The following is a 21,148-nucleotide window of genomic DNA, read 5'->3' on the forward strand; positions in this document are numbered from 1 at the left end:
GCACTATATAAGCACATATTAGGTTTACACTTTATATGTTACGAATTATTATATTTTTCAGATAACCTAGGAGCTCTCAAGGATAATTGTTCATCATTTGAGATAGTACTTATGTAATCAGTTTTTACCTGTTAATATAAAAACTGTTGATTCTGTTAACTGTTATTGAATTATTTGTATAAACTGTATTCACCCCCCCCCCCCTCTACAGTTGATTTACGGACCTAACAATATATGAAGCTATATTTTTACTAAATTCCAATTTTATAACTGAAATTTCAATTTTAATTTGTATAACTGAAAATTTTAAAGGGATGCATGTCATATTTGATTTTGAAAGTTAAGGGTTGCAAACTATGTTTTGCAAAATAGGTATACTGTTTTGATTTTATATGAAAGGTAGGGGTTGCAAAGTGCATTTAACTCTTTTATCGAATACATTATCTTCTTTTATATATTTTAACTAAAAAGACCTTTATTTTTAAAGTATAATGCACAATTCTCTGGTGAATCGTCTGTAGCAAGGTAAGGCGAATTTATACGTGTTAATATATAATTTTGTTAAATAATATTGCTTAAAAATTTTAACCTAACAAATTTTGATACTTTAAAATTTAAAATATAACTAAAATAAAAAAATTACATAATATTAAAGAACATTGAAAGCCTTATTAAAATTTTGAATTAACAAATTTCGCACTTTATAAATTTTAATTCAATTTTTAATTCTAACGTCCCTGAATTATAAATATTTTTTTGTCTAGGTTCCTGAACTATAAATACAAATTTACAGGTAATCCAACTTTTGAATTTTTCTCATCACAGTCCTTCGGTTAAATTTTTAAGTAACTCGTTTAGTTTTTTAAGTCAAAAGCAGTTTTTAAAGTTGAAAATTGAGTTTCGAAGATCAAACGGTTTTTTGGTGAAGAACTTTGTCGAAAAAACCAAGAACACCCCAACAAAATTTGGGCAACCCAGTTTCCGGCCGGCAATATTGCAAATTCAGGCAAACACCCGACAAAATCCGATAAGCTTGAACTTCCGATACACCAAAATCGTCCCAAAAATTCAATTAACATCGTACATAGTGACAAATAACATCAAAAGAGTCTATTAGGCTAATTTATACTCCTAGATAAAATTAAATCATGCCGAAAAAAATGAAGAACAACAGCAATACAAGAATTTTCCGACGAGACTAATCCGAACACTAAAAATCACAAAAATTATATGAACATACTCACAATCGTACAATTTACCGATCAACATCATTAAAATCATTAAAAAACTATTCGAACAAAACCAATATCCAAGTCAAAATTTGGAAATTACCCAAACTGAATTTTGATAATATAGATGGATAGTGGATTGAAAAATGAGCAATTTGATCACTCAAACTTTGATTTTGGACACTAGAATCACTTTTAAAATTGTACTCGATTCTTCGAAATTTCAAGAATGTTCTTTACAACTAATTACATATTCTTTTATTTATTTTTATAAGATGCCGCGTCATTAAAAACTAACATATTATTTCAAATTTAACGGAAAAAATGCGATTAAAAAAATTCAAAAATTTAATTACTTTTCAATTTATAAATATAGTTCACGAACCTAAAAAAAGTGATTATAATTCAGGAAGTTTAGAATTAATTTTTCCTGTAAAAAATAATATAATATTATAATAAGTTCATGTGAATTTAAGTGTTTAAGAAATAAAAGAACCAGGGCTGTTTGTTGGTTTGGGCACTGCAAAATATCAAGAATCCTTGTCCTTGTGCCTATTGCTTCCCTCTGATTTCAAAGGTACCATCTTTCTCCTAAATATATATGTATGTATGTATTTATTATTGTTCTTTTTTTCAAAAATACACTTACCCATGTCTTTGTTACTTGTATTATTTTGTGTAGATTTAAAAGTTTTGATCTTTGTCACACTTCTGTGAAAAGTTTTGATCTTTTTAATGTTGCTGTTTTAGTTGTTATATGTGTATGCTTTTCTTGATTTTTGTTGTCCTGATATGTTTGAACTATATTGCTGATAATTTGAGTTTTGAACATTGAATTTTATGTATTGAGAATTAAGTGATGTAATGGGGAGGTATTGGTAGGAGGGGAACACTGGAAAGCTATTACTTTGCAGTAATCGAGATTCGGGCTTATGGGTTGTATAGCGGGTATTAAGCTTGGGATGCTAGACTTTATAAGGAAGTGATTCTAGTAATCTAGTCTATTTGTAGAAAATATTGAAGTAGAAACAAATTGGCAAGTTAATGTATCTTATAAAACCTAAAGGTGTTGAGAGGGGCTTGACACAACTTTGTAGAGTGGAATCTGGTTTTGCATTTTCCCTTGTCATTTCTCGGACTGAGGTTTTATTAGAGCGTAAATGGTTTTGCATCCACTCCCTGATAACTTAAGTGGTGGATGTGGTGGTGCTTTGGCGGCTCAATAGCGCTGTTTTTGTGGGTTTCGATTAGTGTACTGGAGTTTGAGAGTTTTATCTTATCTGAAGCAGTCGAAAGCATTTGCAATTGGCAAAAGTTTAAAGCTAATGGCTTGAATAATGATGATGCGTGGAATTGAAGTCCCCCTGGTTTAGAGCCACCCTGCTACCAATACCACTATACCCTTGGGGCATACGCATATACACTGACCATCTGCATAACTGTCCAATTTTGTAATGTTGCAACCACCAAGAGTGCTGGAACTGTTGTCATTTTGGCGACAGGAGCAAACGTGTGCTCATAATCAACACCATACGTCTGTCGACAACCCAGAACTACCAGTCTCGCTTTGTAGTGTTCAACCGTACCAGCTGAAGTGTACTTGCTCTTATAAAGCCACTTGCATCCAATGGCTTTTTAATGTGGATGCAGTTCAATTATCTCCCATGATTCATTCTGCTCAAGGTGCACTCAGTTCGAGGTTCATGGCATTTACCCAGTTGATGTTTGTGACAACATGTTTAAAACTTACTGGATCTCTGTGTGTGGTGAGAGAGGATAGAAACCAATCAAAGACAAGCTTTACATGAAGGTCAGTAACAGTGACCAAGTTTGCTGAAGGATTGGGAAAGGGCTTAGTCACATAGGATTTCATCCACACGGGTGGTTTATGCACACACGATGATCTTCTAGGTGGGGTTTGATGAGTAGGTTCAGTAGGAGGTGTATTTTTATTTTTGGTGTCAGGTAGGATCAAGTTCATTTATTTGTGTGTCCATATTCTGGAAGGATTTGGTTGGCTGAATGTAATGCTCTCTAAGATATTAATTACTAACTCAGCGACAACGATAACATCAACTAGTATATAGATTAGCAGAAAGAAAGAGTAAATGATTTATAGTAATCGACAAGATAAACTGGACATACAAGAGGTCCAATGCTCTCCCAGACTTAAGAAAATGGTTACAGCATAATAAGATCCGCCTCTACCCCTCACACCTTCCACATGACCTCGTTCCTGAATTCCCACTTCTGTCCTCCTTCCTCCTTCCTCTTTCTGATATTCTCTCTTTTGCCCCTTGACTATGGTCGTTGACTTGTGCATTTGTTGATTCATGTCTCTATTACCTTTTTGCCTTTTTTCTTCAGCCTAAAGTAAGTTAGCACATTTTCTGACTTATCCCGGTGCATTACATTACCGCCATACATATTGCAATCAACTCTTTTTCATAGATAGACTTGAATTGTGCTCGAGTGCCCAGAATTTTGCTGTAGTAAGCTACAGGCCTGTTACTCTGCATCAATACCGCGCTAATGCCATAACCAGAGGCATCAGTTTCCCCAACAATAGGCTGGTTAAAATCAGGCATTACCAACAGCGGGGTTTAATCATTGCCTTTTTGAGCTGTTCAAAGGTCTCCGTAGCTGCTATACTCCACCCAAAACTGTCTTTCTTTAATTGTTCCGTTAAGGGCCTGGCTATTTGAGCGTAGTTGGCCACAAGTTTTTGGTAGTAACCCGTAAGCCCCAAGAAACCCCTTAATTCTCTCAAATTTTTTGGTTGTGGCCATTCCCACATTGCCCTAACCTTTTCTTGATCCACTTCTACCCCCTTTTCTGAAAGAACGTGGCCGAGGTACCCTACCGTAATTCTCCCAAATGTACATTTCTTTTGGTTCACATACAAAGAGTTCTCAGCCAGCTTGTCCAGTACTAGTTGCAAGTGGTACTTGTGTTCCTCCTCACTTGAATTATAGACAAGAATGTCGTCAAAAAAGACCAACACGAATTTTCTCAAGTAAGGTCTAAAGATATCATTCCTTAATGATTGGAAAGTTGCGGGAGCGTTAGTTAAACCGAACGGCATGATGAGGAATTCATAATGTCCGTCATGGGTGCGAAATGCCGTTTTATGAGTATCCTCGGGTCGTACCAATAATTGATGATACCCTGTCTGTAAGGTCCAATTTGGAGAATAGAGTGTCCCCGTGTAATTCGTCCAATAGCTCATCTATTATCGGGATGGGATACTTATCCGGAACGGTGTCTTTGTTGAGTACCCGATAATCGATGCAAAACCTCCATGACCCGTCTTAAGAAAATGGTTATAGCATAATCAGATGATCCCCCTCTACCCCTCGCGCCTCCCATATGACCTCGCTCCTGAATTCCCACTTCTGTCCTTCCTCTTTCTGATATTCTTTTTCCCCTTGACTATGGTTGTTGACCTGTGCATTTGTTGATTCATGTCTCTATTACCTTTTTGCCCGTTTTCTTCCGCCTAAAATAAGTTAGCACATTTTCTGACTTATCCCGGTGCATTACACTGTAGCTATCTGTTTCAGTGGTTCTTTCGTTTCTCTGGTCATCTCAACTCTCATGGTAGGGCCCATCTTAACATCTTTCGTACCATTAAGTATTAGTTTATCAGAAAACAAATTAGATGTTTACTTCACATATTCTTGGTTCAGTTGTGCAAGTGACATATGAGGCTGCACAAAGGCAACGGAAAGGGAAACCTTGAAAGAGATTACAATAGATGTGATAATTGCTAAATTTCAAATTTGTGTCCAAAATAAGACTGATCATCAGCTTAGTGCTTCGAATTCTTGACGTTGTATTAAGACGGATGCCCAAAATAAGTGTCCGATATTGGGCTCCTTTTTTTCTTTTTGATGTTGCAGAGCTCTTCTACTTTTTTGCTTAAGGGGTGACATTTAGCTTCTGTGTCATCCTCGTAACTCAATTAATTGTGAACTAATTTTCATTGTGAAATGACTATTAATCTTATGTAATACTTACCACTGCAGGCTCAACAAAATATGACAATAAAACCAACTGTTGCCTTTAGGGCTATATTTGTTGGAGGCGTAGCTGCATTCGCTAAAATTTCTGCTGTAGCAAAAGCTGCAGGTGGTGCAAAAATTGGTGCGGCAGCAGCCGCCGTGACAGCTGCGGCAACTGCAACTGTTGCAGGATCTAAACAGGACCAAACAAATGCTTCAAAATAGTTTTACAAGCAAGCTTTGTCAGAGTTAATAATACCAGCATCTTGAACTGAGCTTTCACTTTTGATGTTTTGAGACATGGGATAAAGGCATTCTATTTGTTTTCACCATACTGTGATGTATGAACTTTTTTCGCACTAGTTTGTGTAAGAGTCACACAGTTTTTGCGGTCTTGGGAATTCTAGGGGAGATGAACTGTAATCCCTAATTACTTGTTGTTATTACTGATGTCAGTACTCAAAGGTCTACCTGGTTCACAAATTGATTTTACCAATTGAATATATGTGGAGCAAGTTAACAGCAAACAGATATTAGATCTCAGATATGAAGGCAATGGAAGGAAGAAAGTAAAGAAGGACCTGAGCAGTATGTTGAATCCTCAGAACCTCAATCTACTACTGATGAAAAAGAATGCGGATATGATTATTCCAGTAATATAAGATCAAATCATACAAGTACTATATTATTAAAATTATAATTTATAATATTTAATGATAAAAACGATTGTGCATCGCAGGGGTTATATACTAGTACAAATAAAATTTAAAAGGCATTTTTTAATACAAATAGTCATTTTTTTTTGTGATGTGATATGTTGTGTCGTTTTTTTATTTTATTTTTTTGCTAAATATGTTGTGTCATTTTACTTTAACAAAACCCATATATGTACAATATGTTAATATTATTAGTTGACTAATCTTAAAATAGTTATTCTTATACTAAGATGCTCTAATAAGACAACCATTTTCCAATTTTCAGGCCCTTCCTGGACATATATGGGTCCCGGGTGAAATGAAAAAAAATGATCCTTGATTTTTTTTGGGGCTTTTTTCATAAATAACCAAGTTTAAAAGAATTTTTGCAAAAATACTGTCATTTTTTAAAATAAATTGCAAAAATATTATGTTCCAAAAAATATTTGTAAAAATACGGTGGTTGCATATGCAACCATATCTGCAACTGCTAGTAACCATATATACAACCAGAAATGTAACTTTGAAAAAATCTTTTGAAAATTATATTTATTTGCATAATAAGTTGCAAAAGACAGAAAAATAAATATCCCCGCGGGGCCAAACATTGCAGCCTAAAAAACAACTAAAACAACAAACTAGAAACCACAGTATCCAAAAACTTGTTATCAGCCTTCTCAATTGCAAAGTGTATACTATGGCCACCGGGGGCGGACCGAGGATTTAATCTCTACCGGGGCTAAAATAATTTTTTTTTACGCAAACTCATCAATGCTTATTTGAGCAAAATAATTTAAAATTACAAAATTGAAAACATGAGCTGAATCATAATATTAACAACAGTAGTTTACAACGAAAAGACTAACTATGTTCCAATGCAAGCTTAACCATTATAAAACTAAATTAACCTAATATCATCAAATAAGATTTAACTAAATGCCAGAATTAGAACCTCCAAATCGCAAATCATAACATACCTCATAGATTTTTTTCAAATTATCCATTACATTATTTCAATAAAAATTCAAATTATAACCATCCGACATATTAAAAATAAGAATTGGCATAAATAAGAAAGAAAATTGCAATTTTTATTACTAAATCAATATCGAACCCTAAATATATGGCAAATTAGAAATCCTAATTAAATTGCAAATATAATTTTGTTTAATTATATTATATCCAAAAGAACCAGTTTGATGATTTTGAACATATTTAGATTGGGTTCATCTATACAAATTTATGGGTCGAGCCCTAAACATTCATTTGGATCTCATTTATAAAAATATATACAGACAACATAATTAAAGGGCTGACTATTTCTTTTTCCTACATGGGTTGGATTTTATTGAGGGCTTATATACTTAAGGGTCTGCTGGACTTTGACCTAGGCTGGAGTCCACCCCAGCCCCTTCTACGTTCCGCCCCTGATGGCCACTTCCTAGAACAATTTAAGTTACCTAATATGATGTACAATTTTTTATATTGGCCCCGCAGGGGCAATTGCATCTAGATACAATTGGATGCAACCATATGTAACCGAATGCAATCAGAATTAATAATACGGTTTGTAACTTCTGTAACCATATTTCAACCAAAAGCAATCACTATTGAATCTTATACGAGTGGTTGCATAACAGGTTGCAGTGTCCTACAGGGTCAGCAATCACTATTGAATCTTATACGAGTGGTTGCATAACAGGTTGCAGTGTCCTACAGGGTCAGCAATCACAGATGCAACCAAATCAACTTGCAACTTAAAACACCCACCTCCATAGCTGCCACCACCACTACCACATTCATGACACCCACCTCCATACCCATCGCCACTACCACCATATCCACATGTTACAGTTCCCCTACGGGGCCAGCAACCACAAATACAAACAAAGCAATTTCAAATTTAAATATAATAAAAATTACAAGCAATTGAGATCAACCTGGTGTAATAGTTGCAACTGCAACCGCAACTACATAAGAAAAATAAATACCCCTGTGGGGCCAAACATTACAACCTAAAAAACAACTAAAATAACAAACTACAAATCACTATATCCAAATAATTGCCACCAGCCTTCTCCATTGCAGAGTGTACACTATCCGCCAGGCATCGAACACATCGGTGTATCTAAGTTGTGCATCTTGAACCATGGAATCTCTGCAATTTCGGCGCCGACGTTGCGAGACTCACCGGAGAAATTACCTATCTGGACACGAAAAACAAAGATTGAACCGTAATTTAACTTGAAACAAGAATGAAAAGCAGATAAAAAAAGAAGGGAGGAAAATAGAGAGAAAGGGAAAGAGATGGAGCGAAGAGAGAGTAAAAGAAAAAGAGGGAGTGGAAAGCGAGGAGAGAGAGTATGAACCAGGTAGTTAAAACGTATATTTGCAAATTAGTTTCTTGTGTGTTTTAAAAAATAGTAAATTTGTAAGAGTTTAGACAAGGTGGTATATTTGTAAATAGCTATCCAAAATATGGTATATTTGCCAAATTCCCTTTTTTCCTTTCTAAATATTATATGATAACTCGATTTAAGATTATTGTAAATACGATATTTATATTACGGAATAAATATGTGACAAAAATAAAGAAGCGAAAATTAGGACCTTACTTGTATTAGATTCACATTAAATATAATAATTGCATAAATATTAAACAAATCATGGTAAGAAAAAATGTTAACATTCGCAAACTTCATAACTCTAAAGCAAACAATATATTGTCAATGCGAAAAAATATATTAATAAATCTTAAACTTAACTTGTAAAATTGAAAAAGTGTGCCACTCGAAAAATAAAACAGAGCCAAGTTTCTAAATTTTAAAATAACGTAATTCACAACAAGATAGCATATATTATTAAATTTTCCTAAATTTTGGGCTTTTTTAAAGACATGGTTCCTGGATTATTAATACCGGAGCAGTAAATGTTGGACCCACACTTAACGATGCGCGAGCACTTATAACCCTGAGAGCAAGTCCAATAATAGATACAAAATGTCTATAGCTATTTTTATAAATTGGTATTAAAAAGTGTTTTTTGTGTTAAAATAAAACTCCGACTCCAATTAGGGACGGACCCAGGATCTAATTTCTAACGGGGCTGGAATAATTTTTTTTACGCAAACTCAAGAAACAACTAATAAATAAGTAATATAAATTATAAATATGAAATCGAAACATAACTTTATTCATGTTATTAAATTTAAATTCAACATGTAGGTTGAATAAGTAATAACGATACTAGTTTATGACAAAAAAATATTAACAGATTGATAAAAAATACAAACTAAGTTCCATCAACTAGTATTACAAAAATTAAAACTTCTTGATCTCAAATTATAACATACCTCAAAGATTTTTCAAATTTTTTATTACACTATTTCAATAAAAACATAAATAATCAACACCCCACATATTAAAAACAAAAAATGGAGCAAATAAGGAACAAATTATATTTTTTATTACTAAAATCAATACCCAAAGCCTAGAAATAAAATTGGGATAAATAAAAAACAAAATTGCAAAATAAAACACATCGAAACGTTCAAATTAGACATCGATGACGCATAATCACCATCTAAGTTGGAGACTTGTCCACCAAGTCTCTCAACATAAATCTAACTCTAGACTCAACTCTATATAAAGTGCTCTACCCCTAACCTAAAACTACAACACAGAAATACGTAGGCATCTTGCAAGTATCGATAGTCCGAACGCAAGAGCAACCATTAAAACTCGAAACTCACCAACCCTAACATTAAATACTAAAGTACTCAGGTTTTTATTCCACAACAAAACCTTAATTGAATTGCAAATGTAATTTTGTTTAATTAGATTTGAACTGATTGAGTAGGTTTGATAAACAGATTGACATGTAGAAATATATTCAAATAATCTAATCATATGGGCTGCTTTTAACTCCTGGTGGGGCTGAATTATATTAAAGACATACATGGTAAAGGATCCGTTGAATACTGACCGGGGCTAGAGCCAACCCTAACCCCTTCTATGGTCCACCCTGACTCCAATGCTAGTTGTATTTTGAAATCAAATAATTCCAAATTTAAGTCATTTTTGTCGATGACACCTAAATCTTATTTAAAGTTTACCAATATACATATAATTTATGGTTACTTGATAATGTGGAATGTATGCATAAATACATTTTTGATTTCAAATTTAGAACCAATGATGTTGTAACACCCCAGTCCCACATCGAGGAGATTTGGGACTTCTGTTCAGTTTATAAGGCAAAGTACTACTACTATGTGTACCAACAAATCATGATCTTTTGGGGGCCTGTGGTGGGCTTGTCGTAACCCAAGTTGGCTGCACTGGGGACAGTATGTTTCAGCTTATTTCGGACTCGAAATCGGGACTTGAACCGGTTTTCGAAAAAGGCTCGGGATTTGACCCGGGTTGTCACATATGGTATCAGAGCCGACTCTCGAAAGTTTGATGTGTCGAGTTGCCGGAGGTGTGGACACGAAGGCTGGTGGTATTATCCCACAATGGCAAGAGGTCCGGAGGTGGGGACACGAAGCCAGCCGGTATTATCCTACAATGGCTAGAGAGGTACGATCTTGGTCCTATGGCATCTGTTCGGGCCTGACGAGGACGTCAGGAGTTTAAGTGGGTGAGTTTGTAACACCCCAGTCCCACATCGAGGAGATTTAGGACTTCTATTCAGTTTATAAGGCAAAGTACTGCTATTATGTGTACCAACAAATCATGATCTTTTGGGGGCCTGTGGTGGGCTTATCGTAACCCAAGTTGGCTGCACTCGGGATAGTATGCTTCGGCTTATTTCGGACTCGGAATCGGGACTTGACCCGGTTTTCGAAAAAGGCTCGGGATTTGATCCGGGTTGTCACTGATGCAGTATATTTGCATCCAAGGATAAAACCCCTTTGAATTTGAAATTTTTAACATTTGATTTCAAATTATGGAAATGACACCAGGCGTCCATTCAGTCCGGTATATAAGAATGCGGGATGCTCACAATAATCTCATATTTCTATTTATTGGTATTAACATCAAAATCATATATAAATAGGCATATCATCGTTTATGAAGCAATATAAGCATTCAAATTCTTACAAAATAGTTACAATTAAATAAGATAAATTATCAAAAATATTAATTCTTCTAATTTTTTTTGCAATTTTGCGTTGTTTTGAAATTTTTTGCAAAAATACAGTTTGCAACCAAAATCAACTTAATGAAAAGTATTGAATTTTTTTTTGTTGCACTTGAGGTTGTATCAGGTTTGCATTTGAGGTTATATTTGGTTGCAGTGGGATATAAAAGAGTATTTTTACAAAATAAAATTGAAAAATTATATTTTTGCAAATTAAAAATTAAAAAAATTGTATTTTTGCAAACAAAATAAAAAAACGTATTTTTGAATAAACCTCTAAAATAATTATAATAATCCATATATATTTTATATGAAATGACACAACATGGATATTTGCTGAAAACAAGTTTAACCTTTTGAATTGATAAACTTTCATTTATTTTTGAATTTAGAATTCGAAAAAAATACTTGCTTGAAATATAAGCACTTCCAATTTTTTTTAAAAAAATAAAATCTAATAACACTTAACTAAAACACTTTGGTCTTCTTGATTCTATAAATCAAGACACTGTATTTAAATATCTAAGCAAGAACTAAATCGACTTATCTATATGTCTATCGTCTACTTATATGTTAATCCCGTATACATGTAATTACGAAAATTATATAATTATATAAGTAGCAACTGTTGTGCATATAAGCATATGATATAAGACATATAACACTTAGATAATATCGTCAAAAGATTTGATTTGGTGTGATACATTTTAAATTAAAATCGGGTCAATTATTTGTTTCGAAAAAATATCGGCCTGTTAAGCCATTCGTAAAATAATTGTCCCTTTTTTATAAGAGAGATTTCAATTTAAAACTATCTTAAAAGAATAAGGTATTTTCTCGTTTCAATAAAACTTGTTTAGTTTAAATAAGGGAAAGGATTTAATTGTTATTGAATTATTTCGGATAATTAGATTTATAAATCAATTTTCAAATTAAAAATTAATTAAATAAGTTAAATAACTATGTAATTAATAACTACCGAAACCATTTTTCGGGTCAACAGTAACTCGGTTCAGTTGAATATCAGTCAGTAGTACCCCATAAACAACAACCCATCAATCCAGTTGATTAAGAACGTCATCCTCGAAATTGTATCCCATAAACAACCCATCAATTACTAACATTAACTGGAGTTCTGTTTCGGTTAATGTTAAAAATTGTATTCACCATGATTTGGAGTAATGAAATTGCATTTCCTCAAAGAAAAAAAAACGTCATCCTCGACGATTCGGTCGAGTTATCGAACAAAACCGCGACGCCATAGAATCTGCCGACCTCAACCTCAAAAGTACATGAAGTTCTCAAATTAAATCATAATAGGTAAAACACGACATCTTTTGCTTTGAAAATCAAGCTCTTAACAACAGTTCATGGAACCTTAACCCTAATTTTAAAGAAATTTTTCCATTTTTATGTATATTTCTGATTTTTATAAAAAAAATAGTAATTCAGACTTATTTATAATTATACAAAAATATCTCTAAAATTATTTGGTTCCTGATAATTTCATGAAAAATTATCAAAAATACGAACTATTACTCCCTGATTGCCCATATTAATTTAGGCCCAAAAAGAGGAGCCCATGGCCCAATTGAAAAATGACTGAAGGGCTCCCGAACACGTGACAACATCCCCACTGTCCAGGTGGCCCGGATCTGGAACTTTTCAATGGTCCGGATCCGGGGACACGTTGGCTCATCACTGTCGTCCACGCGTCCCTCAATCTAAAACTCACCTACGGTCCAGATCCAAGGTACAAACCCATAAACAGTAATGAGAAATCTATAAAAGGCCAATCAAAAAATGTATTGGGGGTTCCTGAATCCGTACTACATACACACATATACACACACGCCACTATCTATCTGTTTAATTCCTATTTTACCCTTTCTTCTCCAACACCCTTTCTCATCCTCACGCCGGAGGTACCGCGGGGACGCCACCCCCGCAGCTACACCTCAAACACTACCATTTCTGCACAAATGGAGGCTGAGTCCGGGTAGAAGAAAGAGAAGACCCCGGGGTGATTTGAAGTTAAAATTGGCGCTAGAAGGAGGGGTCGAACCTCCGACCAGTGGTTGTGTTCGTTTTCAATACCTCTACTCCGCCCAGGAGCCCAGAATATCTCACTCCCGTAAGATTACTACTTTGATTTTTCAGATCTGCTTTGTCCAAATCTTGCGTTTTTAGAATATCGTCAACAGATCTTGTTTAGCCATACTTATCGTAATAATACATCACTATTTGGGTTATAGTTGTGAATATCACGCATTTAGATCTAAAGCTTACATATTGTTGCTCGAGCTTGCACCTTCTTTTGCTGTAATTTTTGAATATTACTGAGAAACCACGACTACAAGAAAAAGTAAGGCTGCCATTTCTACATCAATCCTGCCACCGCCCTCCCCGTCCAGGGACGGAGAAATGGATGATGTGGAAGAGGGCCCCTCATAACCCGGACTCCATCCCAACCTCTCCAACCAGGAGATCAGAAGATAACCATTGAGAATGCAGCTCACCAGTATGCTGACACTTCAGTAAATCCCTGGGGAAATATGACCCCGGAACAGATACAAGCGGTAATGAGCATGTGGAAAGAATAGTACGATCCAGAACCTGAAACTCGCCCATGGGATCAGGAAGAACATTCTGAAGAGTCAAGGGTGTAGCGACTGGGAATTTCGCGACGTGATTAAGTGAATAAAGTATAATCCTGTGTTGTAATTATAAATTATGTGTTAAATGATTTTGTTGGTTAATTGTCTTTATTGTATAATAGTAACTGGGAACATAAAATGACTCGTTCCAGTTTGATGAGTCAGCTTAGGGGATTAGCTGTGTTGTCGGGCCGTCAGGTTGAACGGAACCTATCTTAAAAAGAGATTAAGATATTTAAATGTGAACTATGTTTTATGGTGTAAAATAGGTATGTTTAAGTTACTATTATATTCCAATGATGTGTCAGTTGATATAAAGAGAATGATTGAGAAGCATAATTGAAAATGCTCAGCGTCAAGCCGTTAGACAGGACGCTACCCGTTACGCGAAAAGTGAATATCAATTAAAAGGGGAAATTCTTATGATCGAATGTGTTACGATATGAGTCGTGATGTGTGAATACGTGCTATTGCTTGAAAATATGCTTGATTATGTGCTCTGGTTATTTTAAATGATTTTAAGAGATTTATTTGATTTAAAATAAGGTTTATTGAACCTTTATATATTTTTATAAAATCATTCGACTATGGTCAAAGCGTGAAATTTATTTTGTTATCTTCAGAATACTCCTAGAGACTTTACAAAAATGATAGATTGATTCATTTCGTGATCGTTGTATTTTAAAATGATTTAATTAAGTTTATTTCTATTTTGGGCGTAATCTTGCAAAATCCATAGAAAATAAACCGTACGCTCAAAAATTATTTTTAAAATATGGATGGAAAGCTAATTTCGAACTCTATATTTTAAAATTGATATTTCTTTAATTTTCATCTTTTATGAGAGAGCTACATAATATTTAAATTTATTTTTGAGTTTAGAATAAAAAGAATAAAAGAATAAAAGAAAGAAGGATTTGTTATTTACTAAAATGCCCCTGCTTTTTCATTATATAATTCCACCCTTCCCCTTTCTTTTCTTCCTTCTTCACCCGTGCACACTCTCTCCCTTCTCTCACTTTCTCTCATCTCTTTTTCTCTCTCACTCTCGAAGCTCTCTCTCTGTCTTTCTCTCGGACTATGTCTTTCTCTCTCGATTTCTTTGAAATCTTCCATGAATCCTCATCCTTATTCTATATATGAGCTTTAAATCTTGTGCATGTGTGTGTAGATGCTTGCATGCGTGTGTGTGTTTGGGCTCGGTTTTGAGCCGAGGGCCGAGTTTTTGCTTTATCGACTTGAGATGATGTGATTTCTGCGATGAAATTGTATTGCATGTAGCTGTTGTGTTTTTGAAGAGAAATCGGAGGTTCAAGGTTGGAAACCCCCGAATGGGGGCACCACCGTGAAACCACCGCCATTGCTGATGAACTCCGGTGAACCGGTGGTGAGTAATGATGTATAAACTGAACTCTAGAGTACAAAAACTAAATTTTCTGTAGTTGCATGTGGTGTTTTGCTTGAGGCCGAATGGGTCTTTGATTTTTAAAGAATATAAGTTGATTTCCTTGTGATGAAGATGACTTGTTGTTGATTATTCTTAGAAATTATTGAATAATTAGATTGAGTTGTGGTTTAAAGACCCAAAGTGATGCATGCATGTTTCGATTCTTGGAAATTTCGAATGTTCTTGCTTGTTTTTAAGAAATCAAGTTGAATTATGTGCTAAGGTGGATAATCAATCATGTTTAGGTTCTAATTATGTGTTGAAATGGGTTGTAGGGATGAAATTGAGTTAGTTTTGGATGAAATGTCAAATACATGGCAAGTTATAGCTTTGCATGTAAATATTTAAGTTAAAAATGATTTAAAAGGATGAGTGTTGGCTTGATCTCAAGTTTATAAGTGATTTTGGTACTTTCATGTCATTGTTTGATTCTTGAATTGTGTTTTGTGATAAAGCCAAATAGATTATGGTTGTAAAAATGGTTGATTTGATTCTAGGATTTCACTAAGTGAATGCATGTAATGTTACTAAGAATTATTTGGTTATTTGTTGGTTTAGGTTCGAATTATGTGAATTAAAAGGGAGGATTGAGTCGTTTTGATATAGGATTGTACAATCGTTATTATAACTCAAGTATAGAGTTTGGGTATAAGGTATTGCATGCTATGTGTTATGGTTGCTTCGCAATATATGATTCGATGACTATTTGATTTGAAGTATACGAGTATATCGTATAGCGTGCTATGTGAGTAAGATCGAGTATATACTCTTAGGGTATTGCGATAAGGGGTAATCATTCGATCTTCTGAGAAACGTCGAGTATCGAATAAGTTGCTAATTAGGGATTTCTGTTTGAATTGTAGATTCGGAGCGTGAAGGCATTCAGGCTAGGAAAGGGGAAGGTGTTCTAGGTGGAAGTAGTTCAATCCTTGTAAAGCAGAAAAGCGAATTCAGGCAAGTAACTCTGCATACTTGTATAATTCGATTATAGAGAGGATATTGATGATGCCATGATAGAGTATTGATACTTATAACACTGTGGTAACATTTTGTTGATTCTTGAACCCTGATATTGATTCTTGTGTCATACCTGTTATTGAACCTTTGAAACACCCTGATATTGTTCTTGTAACGACTTGATATGATTATTGTTTAAACCCTTACCGTAATCTTGTTGATTCATATCCTGATTACCTATTGATTCCTTTGGATACCTTGAATTCTCGTTAACCTTATAAGAACCTATATGAGCTCCCTTGCGTACTGTTTTGATTAACCTATATCCTTCCTTTGCATACCTTATTTTGTAGTGATTACTACAAATAAAAAGTTTATTAATAAATTATTTATAATTTTTTAAAATTCATGTATTATCGAATGGCCCATTTCAGGCCCAATAGCCGAAGACCTTTATGTCGAAGGCTCGACAAGGAAAACAGGACGACTGTCAAATACAAACGCTTCCATTTTTATCTCCAACATTCGTCCACCTTTCTCGCATAACGGATGACCATTAACAGTGAAATTTTGATTATATATATATATATAAAGAGAGAGATATACATATATATATATCCACCTAGAGTAAAAAAACAATTCTCTGCGGGCCTATTTGGGATTATTAAAATCTGTAACATCAAGACATGTTACGACCCATTAAATAGATCAAAAAAATCACGGTCCAAACAGTTCTTATAAAAAAACCACCAGTCTCTCAACTCTCAAAACAAGCAGCAACAAAACATTTGAGCTTAAATACTAAAAATGGGCAGGGGTTGGTTGGATTCAACACATGATGTGAAACTAAATGAGATTGAAATAGAGAAAATAGAAATTTCGGAGATCGTTCATGAGGTTGGTGAAGAAGGTACTGTTAAACTCCTCTTTGGAGTGGATTTCAAATCGCATGTCATGCTTATGGTTGGAGGCTTCGTATTCCTTGTCAGAGGTGGCGATGGGGTAGCGCGGGGTTAGCCACCGTACAGGGCCTCCGAAATTATAGGGTTCTGAATTTTTATCGTAAAATTAATTAAAAATAAAAGTTTACTTCTGAAGAAAAAAATTGGTCAATTTTTCTTAAAAAATATAAAAAACTTGGATGAAATAGGAGAATTAGATTCATTAAAGTTCTTAAAAAAATTTCGTCAACCATTCCTATTACCGTTGCACATAAAAAAGAGTTTTTCCAAACTCAAATTGAAGAAATTTTATTTACCAACTACTATGTCGTAAGAAAGGCTAACTGTTGATGATTGTTTCGTTACAAAATAATCTCTTTAGGTGAATATATCAAAATGTATTTGTGGTTTATAATGTATTTTTAATAGTTAATTTTGTTTAAAAACCATTATTTGAATTGCTTATTAAAGTAAAGATTGCGGATCCAATTTTAAAATTTCGCACAAGGCCTTCAACACAATTCAACATCATAATAAAAATTACCCGATTACTATAAATTAATTAATAAATAGCTTCTTAAAAAACTCAATTACTTTATGGGCAAGATCTGTTGTAGTCCACGCACAAGAAAAAATGGGACAGACGGGTGTGGTGCAACTTGGACAGGCACGGCTGGGAGGGGCGCAACTTCAACTTCATTTTTAACGTTATTCCCGCTGTCGTTTTCAATTTTCCCGCCAATTACACCAATGAGTTTGGATACGACTATGAGAGCAACGCATCCGCCCATTAGAATAATAAATGTTCTCGGAGCAAGATTGAAGACGACTTGATGGATTAGAGTCCTTTCATTTCCAAGGTTGAGCACTATCTCTCCAACGTTCCTATTGTGTTCATCATTCCACAAGCCCATTGCTCTGTTTTCTTCTCCGTGTGTTGTTAATAATTGTGAGTTAATTTGTGACTTGTGAGAGTGCTGAGAGTGTTGAGCTGTTTCTGTTAGTCATTTTATACGCCCTACAGTAGGCCTTGGGCTTCATCTAATTTAGGCTAAAAATTAAGATTGAAGTTGAATTTGGCATTTTCATATTCTTAATACCGCTGCAACATCAACAATAATTAATTCTTTTTTTTTCAAGGATACAATTTAATTCTTAAACAACTACATTTCTCTCTCTTTTAAATCTACAAGTCATTTATTATTTTATTAATTATATATGATGTAGTTTTAAATTTAAAAGGGATATAATTATAAACAAACCGAGACTTTTAAACTAGTTTAGGTTTTAAAATTTGAAAATTGAGAGTATATCGTTTCGATTTCGATTTTTGCCATATGTTTTCGTGTCTTTTATTTTCGTATTTCGTGTACTTAAAGGACAAACATAAAACCGACATGTTTAGGGTTAGTCTAATTTCGTGTTCGTTTACTTTCGTTTCGTGTCGTGTTTTTCGTCTAATCGAATATTAATATGAATTAAAATAAATAAATAAATAATAAAAATATAAGATTTTTAGGTAAAAAATTTGCAAAATATATTAAAAATATATATTTAGATCACATTTATATACATATTATAAAATTAATAATTATTTTAAAAATGAATATGCATATTTCTATTATAAATATATACAATATAAATATTAATATTTAATTATAATATTTATTTATATCGTATACTTTGTATCGTGTCGTGTAATCAAAGGGAAAACACAAGACCGATATTAAATCTCGGTCGTGTACTTTCATGTTCGTGTATTTTCGTGTAGTGTACTAAAATGACAAATACAAATACTAAATTTTCGTGTCGTTTCATATCGTGTTAGTCGTGTCGTGTACGAAATTGCTGGATCTAATTCATATTTCACAGTGACTTGTGAGACTGCCGGTGCCGGTATTGTCTTTTTATACAGCCTGCCAATGGGGGCTTTGGGCTTTCATCAAATTAGGGCTAAATTAAGATCGTGACAACCATTTAAGGTACCCACTGTAGTTAGTCTAGTTGAAATTGGTAAACCAAATTATGTCTTGCAATTTGATATTCTTAAAATCACTACAAGATCACAATAAAAATTAAATTTAAGGATAAAAATTAATTTTTAAACAACTATAAGTTTTTCTCTCTTTTTAATCTACAAGTCATGTTTATTTTATTAATTTTATATGATACAGTTTTAAATTTAAAACTCATGTTATTGTAACGGATTGGAGATTTGTAAATTGAACCGATAATTTCGATTTTAAAATTTAAAAATTGAGAATATATGATATTGGTTTCCATTTTATCAAAAATAACTTTTAATAGAATCAAGGATAACTTTTAATAGAATCAAAGTGTATTAATTCTTGTATAGAAATATAAGGACTTCAGGTCTAAGGAACAATATATCATTATCACTGCGAGATTAACTTATGACGCTATAAACATGTAGTATCTCACAACGGGTCAATCCGGCACTATATATCTAATATATGTGCCTGTGTTTTTTACTCTAGTATCATCATACCTATGATCAATGAGATGTGATCATCAGTCAATAAACACACTAGTTTCAATGTATTATTATCTTCCCATAAAAATAATACTTGATTAGGGACTTTTAGGAATGATAATCTCATTTTTAAGTCACGGACTTAGAGATATAGATTTACACATCATATTCCAAGGACATTTATTAATCTAACATTTTATCGCAAAAAAAAAATATATAATGAATTTCTAAAGAATAATACATGGAATCATAATTAATAATCCAAATATCTGAAAACATAAACATAATAGTGTTGTCTACACGGTACACACTAACACAAAGGGCATTTCAATATGTTACGGCAAGGGGAAAGTTCAGAGTTCAGTTGCCTTTGTTACGCAAGCCAAGTTCCGTTTATATCATTTGATAAATAATGGCAATGGTCCATTCGTAGTCGCTTCCAGTTGGATTCTACTTGCTTGGTATATTCAAACTGAACTTTCATAGCTAAAAATAATTGTCATTCTGAATCTTACATTCAAAAAGATAGACATTTCGATGTAGTGCTAGATAGTGATCCATATCTCGCACGGGTTATTATGCTAATTTATAATTAATATTGAAGTGACTAATTCATAATTAAAATTCTATCTTTCTTAAAAAATAAATAAATAAAGGCATAGCCGATTTAGGGGTTTGGTTTTAGAGTCTAAACCCAGTAGTAATAGTAATGAACTAATGATGGAGGCAAAAAAATAACTACAAAAAATATTACAAAATGACATGGCATGAGTGATACGACAATATAAAATAATTTAATTAATGCAATTATTATAAATGCAGGGGTACATTTATATATAGTTAATAAACATCTCAACATGTGTCATTTATAACTACTTTGAGAACTAATTTTATACCCGTTGCAAATCGATCGATCAAAATAAAATCAAATATAGGGGTTTGAGAGTCAAATCCCGTGCCTATGGTTCTAGCCGCCCCACATTCAATTTCCGATCCTTCCCCCCTCTCCTATTGAGAAGCTCTTGATCTAGGAATTCAATTGGGCATAATATTCGGTGTAAGAGGGAGTGTTAAAATAATATAAGATATTAAAAAGGGTCATTTTGAGGTTTTAGAGTAATTGATTCATTAACATTGTATTAGAGCTCAGACTACCAGAGGACTCAGGTTCGATCTCTTCCACCCCCAACATTTCTCACTTCTGACAACCCTAATATTTCTCACTATTTATGAGAGACACGAAAGGCAAATTTATGCTCCAAAGATGGACGCTCGTAATCCACTATTCGACCCATAAAGAGGCTTTCGAGTGAGGGGGAGTCTTAAAATAATATAATATCCACGTTCGATCCCCGCCACCCCCAATATTTCTATGCCCCAAAGATGGGCGCTCGTGATCCACTCTTTGACCTATAAATGGGCTTTTGAGTGAGGTGCAATCTTAGAATAATATAAGATCCTGAAAATGGTTATTTTCTAACGTCTTAAGATTTTAGAGTAACCGGTTCCTTAACACATAGCACCTTAAAGCAAATTCACAACACACGACTAATGATTTGGTAAATTGCTAAATAATTTA

The 21,148-nt window shown here is 33.8% G+C and overlaps 1 long non-coding RNA gene across 1 annotated transcript; it reads left to right on the forward strand.

Annotated features, from left to right (window-relative positions):
• The first annotated feature begins 1,669 nt into the window (after positions 1-1,669).
• Positions 1,670-5,736, forward strand: LOC141701938 (uncharacterized). Its single transcript, XR_012566938.1, has 2 exons — positions 1,670-1,806; positions 5,258-5,736. It is a non-coding gene; the product is annotated as an uncharacterized LOC141701938 (long non-coding RNA).
• The last annotated feature ends 15,412 nt before the right edge of the window (positions 5,737-21,148 follow it).

The sequence above is a fragment of the Apium graveolens genome, unplaced genomic scaffold (genome assembly GCF_009905375.1).
Source record: "Apium graveolens cultivar Ventura unplaced genomic scaffold, ASM990537v1 ctg4472, whole genome shotgun sequence".
Lineage (NCBI taxonomy): Eukaryota > Viridiplantae > Streptophyta > Magnoliopsida > Apiales > Apiaceae > Apium > Apium graveolens.